Source organism: Crocodylus porosus, unplaced genomic scaffold (genome assembly GCF_001723895.1).
Source record: "Crocodylus porosus isolate Cpor-Errol unplaced genomic scaffold, CroPor_comp1, whole genome shotgun sequence".
Classification (NCBI taxonomy): domain Eukaryota; kingdom Metazoa; phylum Chordata; order Crocodylia; family Crocodylidae; genus Crocodylus; species Crocodylus porosus.
In genome coordinates, this window is record NW_017728950.1 from 68,767,091 (window position 1) to 68,786,916 (window position 19,826).

Here is a 19,826-nt window from a genome sequence, read left to right on the forward strand (position 1 = left end):
AAATAAATGATATAGAGCTAGAAAACAAATATATTTCTTTCTTTCTCTCTCTCTCTCTATCTAAATATTTCTATATACATGAAATATCACACTGATAAAATGAATAGTGACCCACTTATAGGGAAGTAAAAGAAATAGGACAGATACTTCAGATGCCCATGCAAAGAGAGAACAAATAGAGAGAGCGAATGAATATTTTTCTATCTTCCCCACTAGCTGTTTATGGGGTCAACATTATGAGCCATGCCTTATGGGCCATTATTCTTGGACGTTTGGAATTAGAAATGCAATGAATTTAGAAATAGTTTTTTTAGTACAAAAACGCCTTGATTGACTAGAGCCAGAATGTCATTTTCATAAGTGCTTTGCTGTTGTGAACATACAGAGTGGGTATTTTTTACTTGCAAATTGCTTCGGCAATGTACCCAAGTTTTATATGTATGAGCACATCCTGTCATATTTTGTCGCTTATTCTGTTGTTATATCCTTAACAAAGGAGAAGATTGCAAATTACAAATGCTTCTGGTTGATTTGAGGGAAATCAACTCTGAGTGCAACTTATAATACAAGTTAGAGGAACCACACCTAAAATTTATGATAGAAAGCTTCAAGCACAATCCTGAGCAAGAGTATTTTCAGTAAATTTCATGGACCCAATGAAGTATGCAGTGCACACACGCCTCTCAGGATTAATTCTCAGGTTACAGTGAGCTTGGAAAATTGCTATTTCTTGACCTAAAAGGAGGTTAAAACACTTTCACTGGAAATCGATTCACTTTAAAGTATTTAGCACTGTTCATATTTTGTAGAAGTATATATGACAGGGTTGGTTTCAATTGGCACTTTATGTAGCAGTTGTGGGAAGCCCATCAGACACAGAGAAATCTGAATGAGAGTTTAACAAGATGGGCCACTTCATTTTTTTTCTAAAAGAAATAATCCAGAACAGGAAATATATATTCAAATATGCAGATGTTCTGTAAATCTTCTGTTCATCTATATGATTCAAATAAAAACAAACTGATTGCTTATAAAAAAAACTCAATCCAATTTGCTTTTAACCCTGTTTTTTAAAGAAACATTTTATTATATATCATCAGAAATTGTAGCATGCAGCAAATTCATCATGGTGTAACTTTGAATTCCAATTACTTAATGGAACACGTCAACATGAGGTCATTGATGACAGCTCAGTTGGGCTAACAATGGATTTATCTGACTTTCTGTGGGAGACTTTGAGTGAGCTTTTCAGAAGTGACTAGTATTAGCTTAACTCTGTCCTCATGGTAGTCAGTGGTAAATATCATTGTAATAAATAAAGCAGCATTAGATAAAAATTAAGTGCTTTTGAAAATCCCATCCTCCTCAAAGAAGACAAAATACAAACTTTTGCCCTAATGTCAACTTGACCTACAAAAGTGAGTGCTCACTGTATATTTCTGTGCAAATCATGAAGATAATGAAAACTGACCCTGTAATCCATCATTTGACATATCCTGCTAAGTAATAGGATCATTTCATTATTCATCAGTGAATGAGAAGTATGATAACATAAAGCTGATTTGAGGGAAAGAGAATGAGAACTTTGGGCAAGAGGCAGGTTTCAACATATATGACAACTTTAATTTTAGAAGGAGTTAGTTAGCTGTAAGGCAGGATAGAATTGTACCTTATAGACTAAGTGAATCAGAGATGCATAAGCCTTTGTAAGATGCAGCTTATTTTATCAGATTCTATAAAGGAACTGCAGGTAACAGAGCTCCTAAATATGAGGTTGTTTCAGAAATTAATGACAAAATGGCTGCCCATGCTGTATGTCTGACAAAATGGGAAACTACATAGCAGTTGGAAACATGGATGGCAATATTCTTGAAGGCATCCATTGTTTCATGCTGAACATATGTGTAACACTAATGAGGATGTAAACATCATGGCCTTGCAGCAGTCAGTGTGCACCAAAGAAGAACAGTGTTCTGTCATTCATTTTTTTGTGGGCCACAGGTATGCCACCTAGTGAAATTCAGTGTAGGATTGTGGCACAATATGGTGAGAACCATGTGGCTCAAGGGAAGATTGTATGAGTGGATGGAGAAGTTAAAAAATAGCCACACGTGGATGAACATAGTGGATGAACTGTGGATGAACCCGGGGCAGGATGCCTTGCCACAGCCTGATGGAGGACAGCATTACTAAGGTCAGCATTGCTGCATATATGAACAGGTAAGTGAGCATTCCTGAACTAGTGGCAGAAGTAGACATAAGCACTGGCAGCATTCACTCCATTTTGCATGATCACCTGAATTACTGGAAAATGTGTTCCTGTTCAGGGCCAGAGCTGATGGCTAGAAAATCATATTTAGAGGTTGCTTTTAGGAATTGGCTTGTAGGTAAAGTAGATATTGTATTAGAACAATGGTCTAGGGGAAGGGCAAGGGTTAATTGATTTCTAAAAACCTGTTTGTCACACAGTATCACAGCCTTGAGGGCAGACAGGGTTTCTGAGGACAATGGACATACACATCCTGCAAACTTAAAAACATCCAAACTTTATGCTCATAATAGAGATAGGCCTGGCTCCAGGGCTACGGTACCCACTTGCAACAAAAAATCCTTGGGATTTTCAGTTTCAAATGAAATTACCAGATTAAGGTGTGTACATGTGATAGATTTATGCTGATAGGATTTTGGCTGACAAAAACAGAACATGGACAGTATGATGGCCCCAAGGAAACTAGTAAGTGATAACTAGAAATCAAGAGTCATTGCAGGAGAAAGAATACAAAAGGAGGAGATTTTCAAAATAGCAAGTAGGCATTGACTCCCAACCACCAAGGTTGCTGAAGTCGGACATCCAAGCAAAGAACCTCAAGGTGGCATTTACATACCGGATGCTCTGCTTACTTCGTGCATATTCTGGGCACTGGGAAATTTGGGTAATGTATGTTGTAATCACCTTGCTTGCTTTGCCTGCATTGCTCTTATTTCCTATCACTGTGTATCACTAAAATTCGCCAGTTATCAACAGGAGGCTGGTCTGAAGGTTGTGCTTACCTGGTATCAGGGCTGAGTTGTGAATCCAGTGGCAACAAGAGCAACTGATAGATGTGCAGAAATGACAACATGAGGAAGAAGTACAGAAATGACAACATATTCAGCCTCTGCAATGTGTACAGGAAGAAGATGAGGGCTGCCTTTTGCAAATCAGCACTGGAGATGGGAATTGGATCCACCATTATGATCCTGAGAGCAAAAGGTAGAACATGACGTGGAAACACACATAACTGCAGCCACCACAAAAATTTTACCTTAAACCATCAACTAGCCAGGTCATGTTTATCCTGTTTTAGGATTACATGGGAGTGCTTCTTGTTCACTTACAGAGCATGGGGTCACAATCATCAGCAACACCTACTGCTACATTCGCAAAACCATCTGAAGCCAGCTATTTGGACCAAACATTGCAGAAAGCTCAAGCAAGGTGTTCTTCTCTAGCACGACAGTACTAGGCTGCACAGTACATGGGTAACTGTCACAACTTTGCATACACTAGACCATGAAGTCTTACCTCATCCACCCCACAGTCTTGATCTTGTGCCAAGTGATTATCACCTGTTTGACCTATTGAGGGAGGATATTTATATGGGCAGATTCACCAGTGATGCAGAGGTGCAATTTGTACTACAGGAGTGGCTATTATAGCAATCAAAAACCTTCTTTGAGGGCAGTATCAAGAAACTTATGGCTCACTGGAATACCTCTGTTGCAAAGCAGGGTGACTGTAGAGAAGTGATGTAGTTCAGTAGATGATCATTGCACACTAATTGATTTTATTTTGAAATTGCTGTTAGTTTCTGAAACACCCTCATAGAAAGTAGAGATTGGAATGCAAAGGGTAGGGAAGGAGAAGAAAAAGCAGGGTATACTGTTGAGAGACAAGGTGGATAGGAGAGAGAAAAACAAAACAGTTAACTCGTGTAGGGACAAAAATAGTTATAAAAGCTAATCCAGGTAATGAGATAGAATTTGTAGTCCTGGATTAGAGATTTCTTTTGACCCAATCCTTCAATTTGTCACTCTGAGTCCTAGCCCTACCCTCCAGTGTATTTACTACTCTCTGCAGCTTGGTGTCATCTGCGTACTTGCTGAGGGTGCACTCTATGCCATCTTCCAGGTCATTGATGAAGACAAAATCAGCCACAGGACCGACCCCTGAGGCACCCCACTTGGTAGCAGCTACCAACTAGACACTGAGCTGTGACAGAATACCATTTCTGTCTCTCCCCAAACTCTGCTATCTGACAATTTGGTTACCATGGTCACTACAAAGGACAGGCACCTCTGCCCCATCTCTTCAGGTAACCCTGAGTTGTAACCTGAGCTAGATAAATTCCTGAGGGAGGGGGGAAACCTGCTCCCTCTACTTACATGACTGGCATCACATACCTGGGTGGAGGCCTTAAGCTCTGTATTTTAAGCAATGCCAACATGACTGGGAGGGGGCTAAACACCCTGCCGGTCTACCTGGCAACTAGTGATGCATTTCAAATTGGTTGGCTGGCAGCCATAGTTGCTGTCTTCATTGAATCAGGTAAATGAGGTCATAAGGGCTATATAAGTGAAGGACTGCCCAGGAAGATGGGCAGTAGCCATGATGAAGTTTCACAGAGAGAAACTAGATCATCTGAAATTCGCTGTCTCTTGAAACTCATGATCAAAAAAAATTGTCAAAGGATCCATCAACACCAGACTAACAGAAGGCAAGCATCTGCATGCCAGCCAACATGGCTTCGTGACTGGCAGGTCTTGCCTGACCAACGTCATCTTCTTTGACCAGGTAACATGTGCCTAGATAAGGGAGATGATATGGACATCATATATCTGGATTTCAAGAAAGCCTTTGACCTAGTACCTCATGATGTCCTCACGGTTAAGCTGGGGAACTGTGGCCTTGATCATCATACAGTCTTATGGCTAGGCAGCTGGCTATGGGGTCAGACCCAAAGAGTACTAGTTGACTGTAGCAAATCAGTGTGGCACAGGATGACCAGTGGAGTACCTCAGGGCTTGGTACTTGGGCCGGTGCTCTTTAACATCTTCATTAACGATCTGGATTGGGAGTCAGATGCAAACTGGCCAAGTTCATGGATGATATCAAATTATGGGGGAGGGCAGTCACACCGCAGGACAGGCTGGGGATACAGGCCGATTTGGACATGCTCTCAAGGTGGGCTGACCAAAACCTGATGGCCTTCAACGTAGAGAAGTATAAGGTGCTGTACCTTGGTAGGAAGAAACCTCAACATACTTACAGGCTTGGCAGTGCTATGCTCGCTAGCACTACGATTGAAAGGGACTTGGGGTTTTGATTGAACACAAGATGAATATGAACAACCAATGCGATGCTGTGGTTGGCAAAGCAAAGCAAACTCTGGTGTGCATTCACTGATGCATCTCAAGCAAAACCAGGGAAGTCATCCTCCTGCTTTACTCAGCCCTGGTGAGACTGCAGCTGGACTACTGCATCCAATATTGGGCGTCCCACTTCAGGAAGGATATGGAGAAGCTTGAGAGAGTCCAGAGGAGAGACACTTGTATGATCCAAGGCTTGGAAGGAAGGCCATACAAGGAAAGGCAGAGGGACTTGGGACTCTTCAGTCTGGAGAAGAAAAGGGTCAGCGGGGACTTGGTGGCATCCTACAATTATATAAAAGGGGTGCATCAGGACCTGGGAGAACAGCTGTTTACCAGAGCTCTCCAAGGGATAACAAGGTCTAACAGCCATAAACTCCTGAAAGGCCAATTTAGATTACACATTGTGAACGAGTCTATCTATCGTCTGGCCGTGTTACTCATAGGTCCATTATTTTCCTAGCCAATCCCCTCTCCTTCTCAGTCCGCACACGCCGAGCTCGCCTGCCACAACTTTGATGTTTTCCACGGTTCAGTGGACTTGTGTACGGCGGGTACCAGATTGTCCAAAATTGGGACTGGTGGTCCCTGAGCTTATTGAGGGCTCCTCCACCCCTACACCCTCATCCATGCCTCCGTATAACGTCCTGCCCGCTCTATAAGTCAAAGTCAATCTGATCCTACCAGAAGTGTTGGGGAACGACGCCCCAGAGGCTTCTGGTCTTCGTGCGAGGAGTTCCGCTTGTCTCCTCCTCCAAGTCTGATCCTGCCGCTGGCGCCTCTTTGAGTGAAGGGCTTTGTAGCCCTCCTCCGTCCTCTCTTAGCTGAGTCGCCGTCTGAGGTCCTTGCACCTCGGTGGGTTCCAACGCTCTCCTCTGCCCTTCCCCCGCCGGAACCTGGTGCCCTTGCACCCCCTCGACAGCTGCCTCTCTGCTGGACCCTGGCTCCTCCGTGGTTCGCCCCGGGGTGCCTTACCGCTGCCCCAGAATGTCCGGGTGCCATGTCGGGCGGCATGGATCCGCCCCTCCGCTCTCCCGCCGGCCACCGATATCCGTCCCGGTGCTTCGGGTCCCACAGCTCCCCTGCCTGCCACCGATGTCCGTCCCAGCGCTTCCAGTCCCGCAGCCCTCCTCCTGGCTGCTGACGTCCGTCCTGGCGCTTCCAGTCCCGCAGCTCTCCTCCCCAGGCTTGACTCTGGCCTGTCCTTTAAGTGGGCCGGGCCGTCCGGGGACCTATAGCGGGTAAGTGCTCGCTCTGCCCCCCTGGCTCTGGGGTAAAGGGCTTCCCGGGGTCTCCCAGTCCGGGCAACTCCTGGACAGACATAAGGAAAAAGCTCTTTATGGTGTGAGTGTCCAGGGTCTGGAACAAACTCCCCCCAGAGGTGGTGTAAGCACCTACTCTGGACTCTTTCAAAAAACAGGTGGCTGTATTTCATGCTGGGGTCACTTGATCCCAGCTGACTTCCTGCCTATGCCAGGGGGGCTGGACATGATGATCTCATGAGGTCCCTTCCAACCCCAATTTTCTATCCACGTTACAGTCCATTCATCCAGCCTGGACTTTCGTAGCTTGCCTTCAAGAATGGTGTGGGAGACCGTTTCAAAAGCCTTGCTAAAATCAAGCTATACCACATCCACCAGTCTCCCAGCATCCACAGTGCCAGTTACCTCATCACAGAAGGCAATCAGGTTGGCCAGGCATAACTTGCCCCCAGTGAATCAATTTAATTTGTGTTCATTGTGAGATTTCTGTTGATCGTTATTTATTGCAAAGAAGAGAGCAAAGAAACCTCAATTCTTTTATATTACCTCACTTTTTATCAGAGCATTTATCTGTTCTTTATTTTGGGCCTATAATTTTCAAAAGCTGCATTTCTACCTTACATTCCTAAACCACCAGTAATGACTGACAGGTAGACTTTTGTTACTCTAGTATCACTTAAATAATTTTCTGAACACTTAGAAATGAAGTGGTAATCATCCACCTCTCTTCTGTGCTCCTGAGATATCTGAGACATAATCAAAAATATAAAAGAGAAAAAGTTTTCCTGAGGCTAGCAGCTGTGAGACAGCAACCTCCTTCTCACACTCAGGGAGCCTTTAAAAGCATCCTGCAATGTAAGATGAGAGAGGGGGAGCTATAACACTTTATACTATCTCTTACCTTCCAGTAACTGAGAGAATGGCTGCAATACCTGCTGAAGGATAGAATTGCAAGCAGGGCTCTTACTGGGTGCTCTTCCTTAACTGTTTTATTTTTGGGTCCAATTTTTCCTGTTGTAGATGGTACCACTACGATTATTTACCCTGCATAACGTAGTCTATAGAACCTCACCCAACATTTTCTACAGTAAGTCCATATCTTTTGTGTGAACCATAATATTCAGTCTTGATTTATATATCCTACTGGCCAATGGCCTGTCAGGAATGACTGGGAGGGGGCGGATGGGGATGGAGCACTGCCACCCACCACCCCACGCTGCAACCACCTCCCAGAAGCAGGAGGGCAGGGAGGGTTGCCCTGCTGTCCCCTTCATCCCACTTGGCCAGCAGCACTAGCCTCACCCCGCTGCTCCATCCCCTCTGTTCCCACTATCATGGTGGCATTCCACTCTGCTGCCACTGCCACCACCACTGCCACTGCCACTGCCACCTTCTGTTTGGAATGCTCTTGGAGCACTCTGATTGGTTGTTTCAGTCAGCATTGTGATTGGCTACTGAGACAACCAATCAGAGTGCGAATAAAGTGTTACAGACAGAGAGACAGAAAAACTAGGATTTTATTATTTTAAAATATATTAGAATTCCTATTTGATTCCTTCAGTTTGTTGTTGCAAACTATTGATATTAGAAATTTCATATTGTTTAAATCTTTAACTATTTTTAAAGCCATATGTTGGAATGTTGCTTCTCAGGCCCTGGCCAGAAAAGCATGGACATTTGGTTTCCTGGGCACACCTAGTGCTGCTGCTCATTGTCTCTCAGGAACATCTGTGCCACACATCCTCTGGCATGTGGCAGGTTATCTTGGGTGGGGTTGGGATGGTTGGGGCCAGCAATTGTGCTGGCCCCCCGCAGCCTTTCTTGGGGTCCTCGGGCCTGAGGAATTTGCAGGCTCATTGCTCCTGATGCCTTGGAACCTGGCCAGCAGCTGGAGTGTGGCTGCACCTGGCCAGGCTCCAGTTTTGCACAGCATGCATTGCCTCCATATGTGCCTTTGCGGTTTTTCTGTGTGGGTTTTCTTGACTCTGGGATCTCTCAGGATAATAAGATAGCAGCATGGGAAACCCTGAATGTGCAGTATGTAGCGCTGCAATCGGGTCTGCAACACCTCATACCACACGGTCATGCTCATCTGGACGCAACCTAGAGGCTAAATACAGACAGTCAAAAATCCTGAGGCTGAATCAATTCAATCTTCACAGGTTAGTTTAAGCTGCATAGATTGAACCAATAAGCAAATGAACAGACATTTACTTTTGATTCCAGCAATGCAGCCACATGCCTGCAGTGGCTCAAGCCAAAAGCTTGTTCAACTGGAGCAGACAGCTTGGACCAAAGATAGCCTGCTCACCCAGCAAGGGGGGGAGGGAGGTGTACGAGGGAGGTGCAAAGCATCCTGGGATGTGGGGGGTTGTGAGTTAACTTGAATCTGGCGGGCATCTGGGACAGAAGTTCAATAAACCAATTTAACCTAAATCAGTTAAGTCTGATACTACATCATGGTTTATCTTAAACCAGTTTTGCCCATTTTGAAAGTCTTTTATGTGCCCTGAGCTTCTGTTGTGTTAGAGATTTGAACTGGTATTTGATCACTTTACCATTTTGTGTAATTTCTTTTTCTAGCCAGAATGTCTTGTGAATAGTTGGAAAGGGAAATGGAGTTGCAATTTGCCCTTTCTTTTAGCTGCATTTGAAAATCCTACCTTTAATCCTAGTAATGGCAATTTATCTACTGTGTTCTTGTACTCACAAACTCAGTGCCTTTTAAAAGGACAATATTCTCCCCATTTTTAGGTATCTGTCCTGATTTTTAAAATATAGCCTTTTCCCCAATCTTCTGATTCACAGCAGTCACAGCCTGAAGTAAATAAGGTCTTTTCTTTCATTGATGAGGGAAGATTCTTATGAATTTAGTAGATATTTCCACATTGAAACTAATAGTAATATCAAGTGATATTAATAATAACTATTTCTCCTAGTCAAAATTGAGATCATCTTCTGGTCCTAGATTTACAAGGAAAAAGAATAGGAAAGAATGTAAGAATCTGACAGGAAACAGGAAGAAGAATGATGGTTACAGTCTCTGACTTTGAACCATAATTTGATTGGTTCAAGTCAATTGTGATACTTCAATGAAAAAGTTAGCTTTTAAAGCTTTAAAAATAGTGGTTGTAATTATGTGGGTCTGTACTTTGTTCCAAGAAGACATAATGATTATAAAATGGTGCAGGAACTTTCCTTCCTTTTTCATGTCTTGTGACAAGTTATCTAGCAGAAGTCCAGTTTTGTTGGAATGTGACAGGCCACATCATTAGCACTTCTGCTATGGCCTTAAACTTACAAATTCTCGGCTGTCGTCTGTGCACCTTAGTGCCTGTACCACCCAAGAGAGAAAATCAGTAGTAATAGCTGCCTTATATTAGAAGAGCCCTATGTATGCTTTGCAAATAGTCTGTGTTCTAATATTAGTCTTTTTTTTGCAGTCAAGTCATTGCTATATTTAAAACTAAGTTACTCAAGAATGTTTCTGTTTGGGATAATCCTTCACAGGACAGAACTGCTCTGGAAATTTCTCCTTCCTCTCCCCAAACCCAAAGAGCAATGTGCTCTTTGCTTCTGCGCTGGTCTCTGATGAACTGCTGGTCTCCTTTCCTTCCCTGTGTGAATCCTGCAGTGGTTCCTCTATGCCACTTAAGACCCATCTCTCTTTATTCCTCCAGAAAAAAGGAGACTCTTTTAAGATCTACAATATTAGTAGATTATCACTCCTCCAAAAAGTCAGTATTTCCATTAGAAATAGGAGGCTATAGAAGTCCTAGTCAGACCCAAATGATGCCTGCATTTTTTATGGGAATGAGAAATTGGTAATTCTGGAGGAACATTGTTGACACAAGTCAGAAGATTATATGTCTGCTAGATAATGCTTAGTTGGTATCAGGTGCCTCACGAGATTTGCTGATTGATTTCTCCTGGACCCAAAAGTTCTAGGTTAGAATTTGTAAATGAGCATACAAAATGATGATAAGCAACCTGCTGATCTCCATCTGTACCAGCCTTTACGGGAGTAACACTCAAGGAGCTGAGGAGGCTGTCACCCCATACACAAACCTGATGGGCCCAACACACAATGGTTTGGAGCTTTCCCAAGCACAACAACAACTTTGATTGTAATTTTTTCCTTGAAATACTCCTGTTATGGTGGTGTTGGTTTGCAGGTATGTATGTATGATGATGATAATAAGTTGTGAAAGCATAAAAGAATACCAGTTATGGACAAGGATCCTCCTATGCTGGGCACTACACAAACCCAGGACAAAAATAAGACCAGTGCACTAGGTACAGAGGAATGACTCAACAGCAACAGGATCAGGCCCTTAAGATCCTAGTTTACTGAGGCAGCAAGCATCTGTCTAATTTTAAGCAATGCTCTTCAGTGGGACCACTTCAGTGGGACCACATGTTTGAAGCTGAGAGAGTGGTTAAGAATTTTGTTGAAGTGCAGTCTTAAAGGGAAGGTTATGAATCAGTCATATTTTTAGCATTTCTAATAGAGGCTTGACACAGATTGTTCAATATATTTGATGCTGTTCAATAGCTTTTATAACATTTGTTTCAAGCCCAGTGACAAATGTTCTAGGTCAGCCACCTTATTCTCATTGATTTAGGGTGCAATCTTCTGTTTAAACGGTCCAGGTAATTCTTACCCTTAATATGTGACTTCAAAGAGATTCATTTATCTTTAATTTGTTCCATATCATCTGTAGCTCAAATAAAAGGTGGTAACTGTCCAAAACCTTTGGGAAGCATTATATGGTGGTAGGCATAGCATCTGGCTCAGCAGTCGTGGAAGACACTTAAACCTACAAGCAATGAAATAGATTTGCATGTAATAACTGTTAGGTTAAGACCCCGATCAGGATTTGAATAATTTTGTCCTAGACTCAGAGGGAAAGTTTTTCATTTAATCGGGGGAAAAAACTAAGAAACAACAAGAGAGTGAAACAATAGATAATCAAATCATGAGCTCATTTAAATGTAATTTCATTTCATTAAAATTTTGCATTGGTTTTAAAGCAGTTTTATCGAATGTTGTTGGTTTAATCCTGATTTGCATTGGTAAAAGTGAAAGGATTATCAGGTCAAATGTTGACACAATAATTGTATCAGTTCTAACTATATGGGAACAACATCTTGATGTCACATACAAGATCTGAGACATCTGTTGGTAAACACTAACTTTTTAATGATACACCTTTAGAGTTTTTCATCTTGGACCTAATGAGACTCAACAAGTGAGGAGACGAGTAAATGAATAAGATATGTTTTTCAGTGTAATCAAGATTACATGACATAAAACCAGAATCCCATGTGCAACATCTGAAATGAATTAGTTTTCCTTTTTTAAACTTTGTAAGTGCTCTGATGTCTTCTTTGCTTTTATGTTCATAACAATTGGCTGCTGCTTTTTATTTTCAGATAATAAATAAGCATCCTCAGAAGTCTATACAATCTTTGCCCTTCAAAAGTTATTTCCCCAAATACAATACACACTTATACCACTGTTGTTTCAATCTGAAATTAAAGAAATACTTTGATATCTTGGATATTACTGTCTGGTAACTGTTGGTAAATGCTTGACATCATTTGTATATACACTGTAATCTTTTAACCATTGGAGATTAAATTTTCAAAAAGCATATATGTAACTTAGGAACTTCATTCCTATTTTCAAAACTGACTTTAGGCCCTTACAGGCCTATGTTCCATTGACTTCCAGTACAACTTAATTTCAAAAGAGGTCCCTTCAGAACTTAAGTAGAAAGTAGAATCATGCCCAGATGAAATCTGTATCTGAACAATCCCAAGCTTCAAATGCTGATGAGAATTTGCAGCTCTCGCCAGTCTCTAGTAAGAACTTAAACCTTTTTTGGAGGGTTGAATATAAATTACAATAATAATTTTTCTCCCCCTGCCATTTTCATTTTCAAGTACCTGTAGTTTTATTATTCTGATTGGAAGTACCACAGCTATTCTTACCTTTTCAAAATAAAATAGGCATCACAGAAGATCTCATGAGAGAGCTTCTTTTTGCAAGTTTTTCAACCTTACCAGGCAGCTGCCTTTTGGTTGTTTATCCAAGCCCAACTTTCACACTTTGCCCATTATTACAAATATACTATGGTATTCAGGGTATATAATGCCTAAGGAACATAGTATATATAGAGAGAATACTTGATTTGGCAAGGAATTTTGCTCTTTGGTGTGGGGAAATATAGAGAGTCAATAAACTCAGTGAAAAGTCACTAAAGACACATAAGGATTGATTTTCATATCAGTTATTAATTTTCCACATAGGTAATGCCACCGATTGCAGTGATGTTACTTCTGACTTTCAAGTGTGTAAATGGGATGGGAATCATGCCCAAATTATTTCATTCCTATACAAGCAGAAAAGTAACACATAAACTTACAAGTGATTTAAATAATGCTGCCTGGACTAAATTTTTGTTTATGATTAAATTGGGCCATTCTACAATAAAAGTGCATTAGGTACAAGAAAATACTATTGGAAAAGTCTCCTCTAGAAGAACGACTCTAGGGTTCCTTTCTCGATATTTTGAATATTCTACCTAAAGGTTCAAGGAATTAATTAGGTGAATGGCTGTGTGGTGCTTCGGTATCTAACTATCTGTTCTTGAAAAGATTTACTATTACTGAGCTTTATCTGAAAATTCAGAAGATTCACAATTAGTAATGCTGAATGCATATGTAACTTTATTGTAGAGTATAGGACCATAAAAACAGTGAGACAAAAGATATTGTTTTGACAATGATTGGGAAGAGAAGAAACAATGTAAAATAAAATAAGTTATATTACACAGTTAGCACATTTAACAAGGCAACTCAATAAAATCACTGAAGCAACAGAGCAAAGTTTGAAGGCACAAGTACAATTTGAAACACAAGTACAAGTTGAATTCAGCCTACAGATCAGTATCTTCCTAAGCTTACGATTTGTGTTTCAGGTGTATTCCTGTGAGAGGATGCTCAACATCCAAACAGATTGATTTGCAGCTGTGACCATTGAGAGAAGTAATAAATTACCCAATTTTAAGTAATCCAGTTGTGAGAAGTGCCATTATTGACCATTTGGTGGTCCCATAGTAGCCTTTGCTATATGTTGTATGCATTACTACTAAGCTTGTTCAAGGTGCATCAAAATTCCTAAGCAATGGAAGCAGTAGGGCAGAAAGGGGATCCAAGTTACTTCAAGTGCATAAAAAGTACATGGCCTATGGCTCAAGGAGCACCAAACTCCAGTATTGGTTTCTTTCTAATTCAGAAAAGAGAAAGAATAAAAATTGGAGACCAACTTAGAGGTGCAAGGTATTGTGAATTATACTGCTGTCTCCCTTTGAGTGATAGAAAATTAAAACTGGTGCAACATACTTGCTGAAGGGACCAGACAGTTTGAATAGTAACACTTAATGGAACATTGCCAGTAGCCCAGACAAAACATTTGATTTACCTTAAAATTCCTTTAATCCAGGCTGGAACCATTATCCTACAGAAATCCAGTTGTTTGTTTAAAAATTATTTTATGTTCTTTACCATAACCCAGAAATTAAAAATGGCTCCATGATTTGTTCTTTGCAGATGTATTTACTATATTAAGAGTTTTGCTTTCATCATAGGAACTAGAGAACAAACAGGCAAATATAGCTTCTCTTCATATTTATAAACTTTCATAGGATCATAGAGTATTACATTACTTTGGCTGCATCTTGTGGATTACATACCAGAGGGAAAGTGTTGCAAGCATCTCTCTCCTGGATTGAAAGTATGACTAATGAAGATGGCCACTTCAGAGTCATCATGAATACCTGACACTGCTATTGGTATGGCATGAATATGTGTGTGAAGGAATGTGATTTCCTTTATGACCTATTATCAATAAAGTCTTACCCTCCTTAAGATCATACAAGTAATAGAGTAATTACTTTGGAAATTGCTACAATAGAATCAGAAAATTAGGGTTGAAGGGGCCTTAGGAGGTCATCTAGTCCAGTGGCTCCCAACCTTTTTTGTACCAGGACCCATTTATAAACATTTATGGCCAGTCCTAACCCAGTGCCACTCACTCCTGACCCAGTGCCCCACCACCCCCAAGGCCCAGGATCCCAGTGTGTGGGGCAGGGGAAGGTGTGTGGGGTGGGACGTGAGGGGAGGGCAGGCAGATCCTTGTAGGCTGGAACTCTGTCAGACTGCAAGGGAAAAGCCACAGTTTGCCACATTTTTCTCCTTTAAAGGAGAATCCATTTTTAAAGTTTGCTGATCCATTTTTAAAGTTTGTTCATGACCCTTTCCTATATTCTTGTGACCAATTTTTGGGTATTGACCAACGGGTTGAGAAACACCAATCTAGTCCAACCCCCTTGCTCAAAGCAGGACCATCCCCAAGTATATCATCCATGACAAAGCTGTGTCTAGCTAGGTCTTCCTCTGTCTTCCTCTCTTAGGTCAGGGGAGGCTGACCCTTTTGACTTAAGTACTTTAGAAGTGGGAAGAGTGCAGTTTATTTCTTTTTTATTCTGCCACACTGAGCTTTTGAAGTCCTGAGTCTTGACCTTAAAAGTTCCATACAGTCCTCACAGAATTTACTGTTTCATAACCTTATGTCTGAGCAGCAAAAGTCTAATGTGGTAATTCACAGAATCATAGATTCATAGAAAGTTAGGGTTGGAAGGGACCTCAGAAGGTTATCTAGTCAAAGCAGGACCAGCCCCAACTAGATCATCCCAGCCAAAGATTTGTCTAGCCAGGTCTTAAAAACCTCCAAAGATGGAGATTGTACCACCTCTCTGGGTGACCTGTTCCCGTGTTTTACTAGTCTCCTAGTGAAAAAATTCTTCCTAATATCTAACCTAAACTTCCATTGTTGCAACCTCAGACTGCTGCTTCTTGTTCTATCATTTGCCACCACTGAGAACAGTCTAGCTTCATCCTCTTTTGAACCCCACTTCAGGTAGGTGAAGGCTGCTATTAAATCCCCTCTCAGTCTTCTCTTCTATAAATTAAATAAGCCCAGTTCCCTTAGGCTGTCCTCATAAGTCATGTGTCCCAGCCCCTTCACCATGTTTGTTGCCCTCCACTGGACTCTCTCCAATTTGTCCACATCCTTGCTGTAGTGGGGGGCTCAAAAATTAACACAGTACTCCAGATGTGGCCTCACCAATGCTGAATAGAGGGGAATATTCACATTCCTTGACTCCCTGGCAACACACCTACCAATGCATCCCAGTATGCCATTAGCCTTCTTGGCAACAAGGCATACTGCTGGCTCATATTCAGCTTATTGTCCACCATGCTATAACCCTTAGGTCCTTTTCTGCAGAGCTCCTGTTCAGCCAGTCAGCCCCCAGTCTCTACTGGTGCATGGGATTGTTCTGTCCTAAGTATAGGACTTTGAACTTGTCCTACTTGAACCTCATGAGATTCCTTTTGCCCCAATCTTCCAATTTGTCTAGGTCTCTCTGAATCCTAGGAATTCTCTCCAGCATATCTACCACTCCCCCAGCTTGGTGTCATTTGAAAACTTGCTGAGGGTGCACTCTGTGGCTGCGTGTAGATGATACGGGAGGCGTGTGTGCAAGACACTTTAAAGCAGGCTAAATGCTTTTGCACTGCTTTAATGATGTCATTGTTTGCATGCCTTGGTGGCATATTGTGCATTAATTCCAGCTGCTGTAGGAAATTCAGCAGCATAATGTGCCTTAAATGCCTTGGGGCACAGACCCAAACATATTACTGTTTTATTGATATTATATGATTTAAGCCTACATATGTAAGTTAGCATAAGTCATGTCAAGTTTCCATCTTGTATCTGCTGATGTTGTAACCTATAAGTCATACCTACCCCTCCTATATAAAGTGGTTTCTGGATGAATGGGGATGAATGAGGGTCCTTGAGAAACAATGGTAGTAAGTCTAAAAATAGCTCCCTCTGAATGATTGAACCATAAAAACCAGTACCTGGACCAATGACTCAGCCATTGGAACCACCCTCAGCATTCAAGAAACAAAAGTTGAGGCAACCCACCATTGTGCCAGGGCTGCACATGCTCAGTAAGAACACCTGGAACCCTCTGAAACAGGACTGGCTTTGCCTGGACAGGCCCTCCCCATAGGAGATCATAGGTAGTCTGCCCACAAAAAGGGGTAGTGAAGACTGACTCCTTGGGATGCCCTCTCCATCTGGACCAGCACCATGCCACACCACCTATCCACCCAGAGGCTCTGCCAGCAACCCCCCTCTGGACAACACCTACTGGATAAAGACCCCATTCCAGCCTGGATAGGTAGCTATCACCCCCACCCCCTCTTCAACCAAGGACTTGGACTCTGTCTTTTTTCCCTACCTGGACTCCAACCCTTCCATTGAGTCTCTTTCTCCTGCTGCCATTGTGAGTGCTTGTGTGTGTGAACCAATAACTTCATGGGGCTGTGTACTGTGTTGTCTGTTTAATAAACCTGTTATTTGGACCCCTTAGTTGGGTTTTGCTTTACTACGGTTCAGCCCTACTCCAATCTCTGCTCCTTGCCCCTCTAACTTTTGTCTCATTTCTCCCTTTCCTGCTTTGGCTCACCACCACCTCCAACACCTGTCCTGAGCACCTCTCTGTCTGCAACCCCGCCCCCCCCCCGTTTCTTTGCCACTGTCTTATCCCCACTGCCTTTTCCCCTGAGCCCAGGTTTCTGTCTCAGTTTCTTTCTCTCTCTCTTTCCTGGCTGTCTTCTCCTTGCCACCAGGCTTTTTTACTCTCCTGGTGAGTCTGTTGGTGGGTAGGGGTGTAAGGGGCAGTTCAAGGCTCCCTGGTGAGGGAGGAGGGGGGCTGGGACTGGGGCAGGCACTGCCCAGCTTGGTTAGGGCATGGGATGGAGTCTTGAGTAGTTCATCTGGGGAGGGCAGGGATGCACCACTGCATGCAATCCCAGGCAAGCATGGGGGGGGGCATGTACCCCCCAGATCTGTGCACAGGGTGAGGGTGGGTTGCTGTTGCAGGTTGGTCCCAGGTGCCAAACTTCCTTGCTATGGCACTGCACCTAGCAGCAGGTGCTTAGCCTGGTTCCTGCAGTTGCACTGAGACCTTCACTGAAGCTCTGAGGGCTGGGAGATCACAGCTGCCATGGTATCCCAGCCTCAGGACTGTGTGAAACTCCCAGGGCTGGGAGAGTGCAGCTACTGCAGCCTCCTCCCCTTCCCTTCTCCGCTGGCCAGGCTGCCAGATATGCTATAGTGACCTACTCTAGAAACCTAGGGTTGGCATGCGGGTAGGGACACAGTGACAGTGGGAGGTAGAGGCATGTGTCTGACAGCTAATTAGGGATGGGGAGTGATCGGCTGGGCTTGGCTGCCCTTAGCAATGTCCAGCATGGTAAGAGGTGTGCATGAGCACCCCCTGCCTTCTGGTCTGGGCCAGTGGAGGCAACTGTGTGTCCCTGCCACCAAAGGATGATCATGTGTTCTGTTTGCTTGTGATCCATTCTGCACAGCTTAGAGAAACCCAGCTAGATTGGATCAATTCTGCCTCTGTCTTTTTGAGTGTCTGGTACTTAGACTAAGTCATTCAGGAGTTCAGCTTTCTCCTGGGTACTGGTAACCAGCTGTCCTGAGTTGTTGAGCAATGGTCCCACACTCCCATTTGTTTTCCTCCTGTTTCCTATGTATCTAAAGAAGGACTTCCTGTTATCCTTGATTCCCATTGCTTATCTAAGTTTGGTCACCACTTCAGCTTTTCGTATCTGTTCCCTGCAAATGCAGGCCATCATGGAATAGTCCTCCTTGGGGGCTGCCCCAAACTTTTATTGTTTATAAGTCTCTTTCTTCTTTCTTAAGAGGATCATGTTTTCCCTGTTGAGCGAAGAGGGCTTCCCAGTTCTTCTGTTACCTTTTCTCTGCATGGGAATGGGCTTTCTTTGTGCATCAAGGATCATGTCCTTAAGGAAAAACAGTTCTTTGTGCACACCTTTCACCTTCGGTCCCTGGTCCCACAGCACTTGCCTTACTAGTGATCTAAGCTTATTGAAATTTGCATTTTTGAAGTCCAAGGCTTCAATCCTGCTATCCAATTTGTCTGCCTTACATCAGACAGTGAACATGATAGTTTCATGGTTGCTGTTACCCAGACTTCCCTCTATATTTAGTTCAAGTCACCAGGTCATCTCCTTTGGCCAGGACCAAGTCTAGCAGAGAATTTACACTCTATTGTACATTATGTGCATTATGACATGAGAAGTGTGAGCCCCAGACATAGTGGGGCTCACTGAAACATGGTGGGACTCAACCCATGACTGGGCAGTGAATATCAAGGGCTATAGGCTATACAGGAGGGACAGGACAGGGAGGAAAGGCAGGGGTGTGGCGCTTTACATTAAGGAGGAATACACATCCTCATCAAGTAGCACAGAGTCAGAGGAGGGAGACACTGAAGTGGTCTGGGTTAGAATACAAGGCAGTCGAGGGGGAAGAGACTTAACGGTGGGGGTCTACTACAGACCACCCAACCAAGAGGAAGAGCTAGACCAGGAATACTTAAGTCAGCTCATGGAGGTAGTTAGGTCAAAGGACATGGTCATCATGGGTGACCTGAACTTTCCAGACATCTGCTGGGAAGAGCAGTCAGCCAGGTCTGACCACTCACGTAGGTTCCTAGCCAAAATGCAGGACCTCCATCTAACCCAGGAAGTGCACAGCCCCTCCAGGGGAGATGCCTTGTTGGACCTGGTGCTGGCCACGGGTAATGACCTAGTGAGGGGGCTGTGGGTTTTTGAGCACCTGGGCGACAGTGATCATCACCTGCTAGAATTCACCCCTGGCATGGCATTATGAGCACTCATGGTGCTCTGGTGTGGTGCCAGAGGATTGGAAGAGGGCCAATGTGGTTCCCATCTTCAAAAAAGGGAGGAAGGAGGACCCGGGGAACTATAAGCCAGTTAGTCTTACCTTGATCCTGGGTAAGCTTTTTGAGAGAATTATTCTAGCACATGTCCCTGAGACGCCACCATGGGAAATTATGCTTAGGGGCAACCAACATGGGTGCATTACAGGCAGGTCCTGTCAGACCAACCTGGTGGCCTTCTACGACCAGGTCACCAAATCCTTAGATGCAGGGGTAGCAGTGGACATAGTCTTTC

The 19,826-nt window shown here is 43.2% G+C and overlaps 1 long non-coding RNA gene across 1 annotated transcript; it reads left to right on the forward strand.

Moving 5' to 3' along the window:
• The first annotated feature begins 14,677 nt into the window (after positions 1 to 14,677).
• LOC109323375 lies at positions 14,678 to 15,490 on the forward strand. The gene is made up of 3 exons (XR_002104646.1): positions 14,678 to 14,694; positions 15,058 to 15,126; positions 15,455 to 15,490. It is a non-coding gene; the product is annotated as an uncharacterized LOC109323375 (long non-coding RNA).
• Positions 15,491 to 19,826: the final 4,336 nt, after the last annotated feature.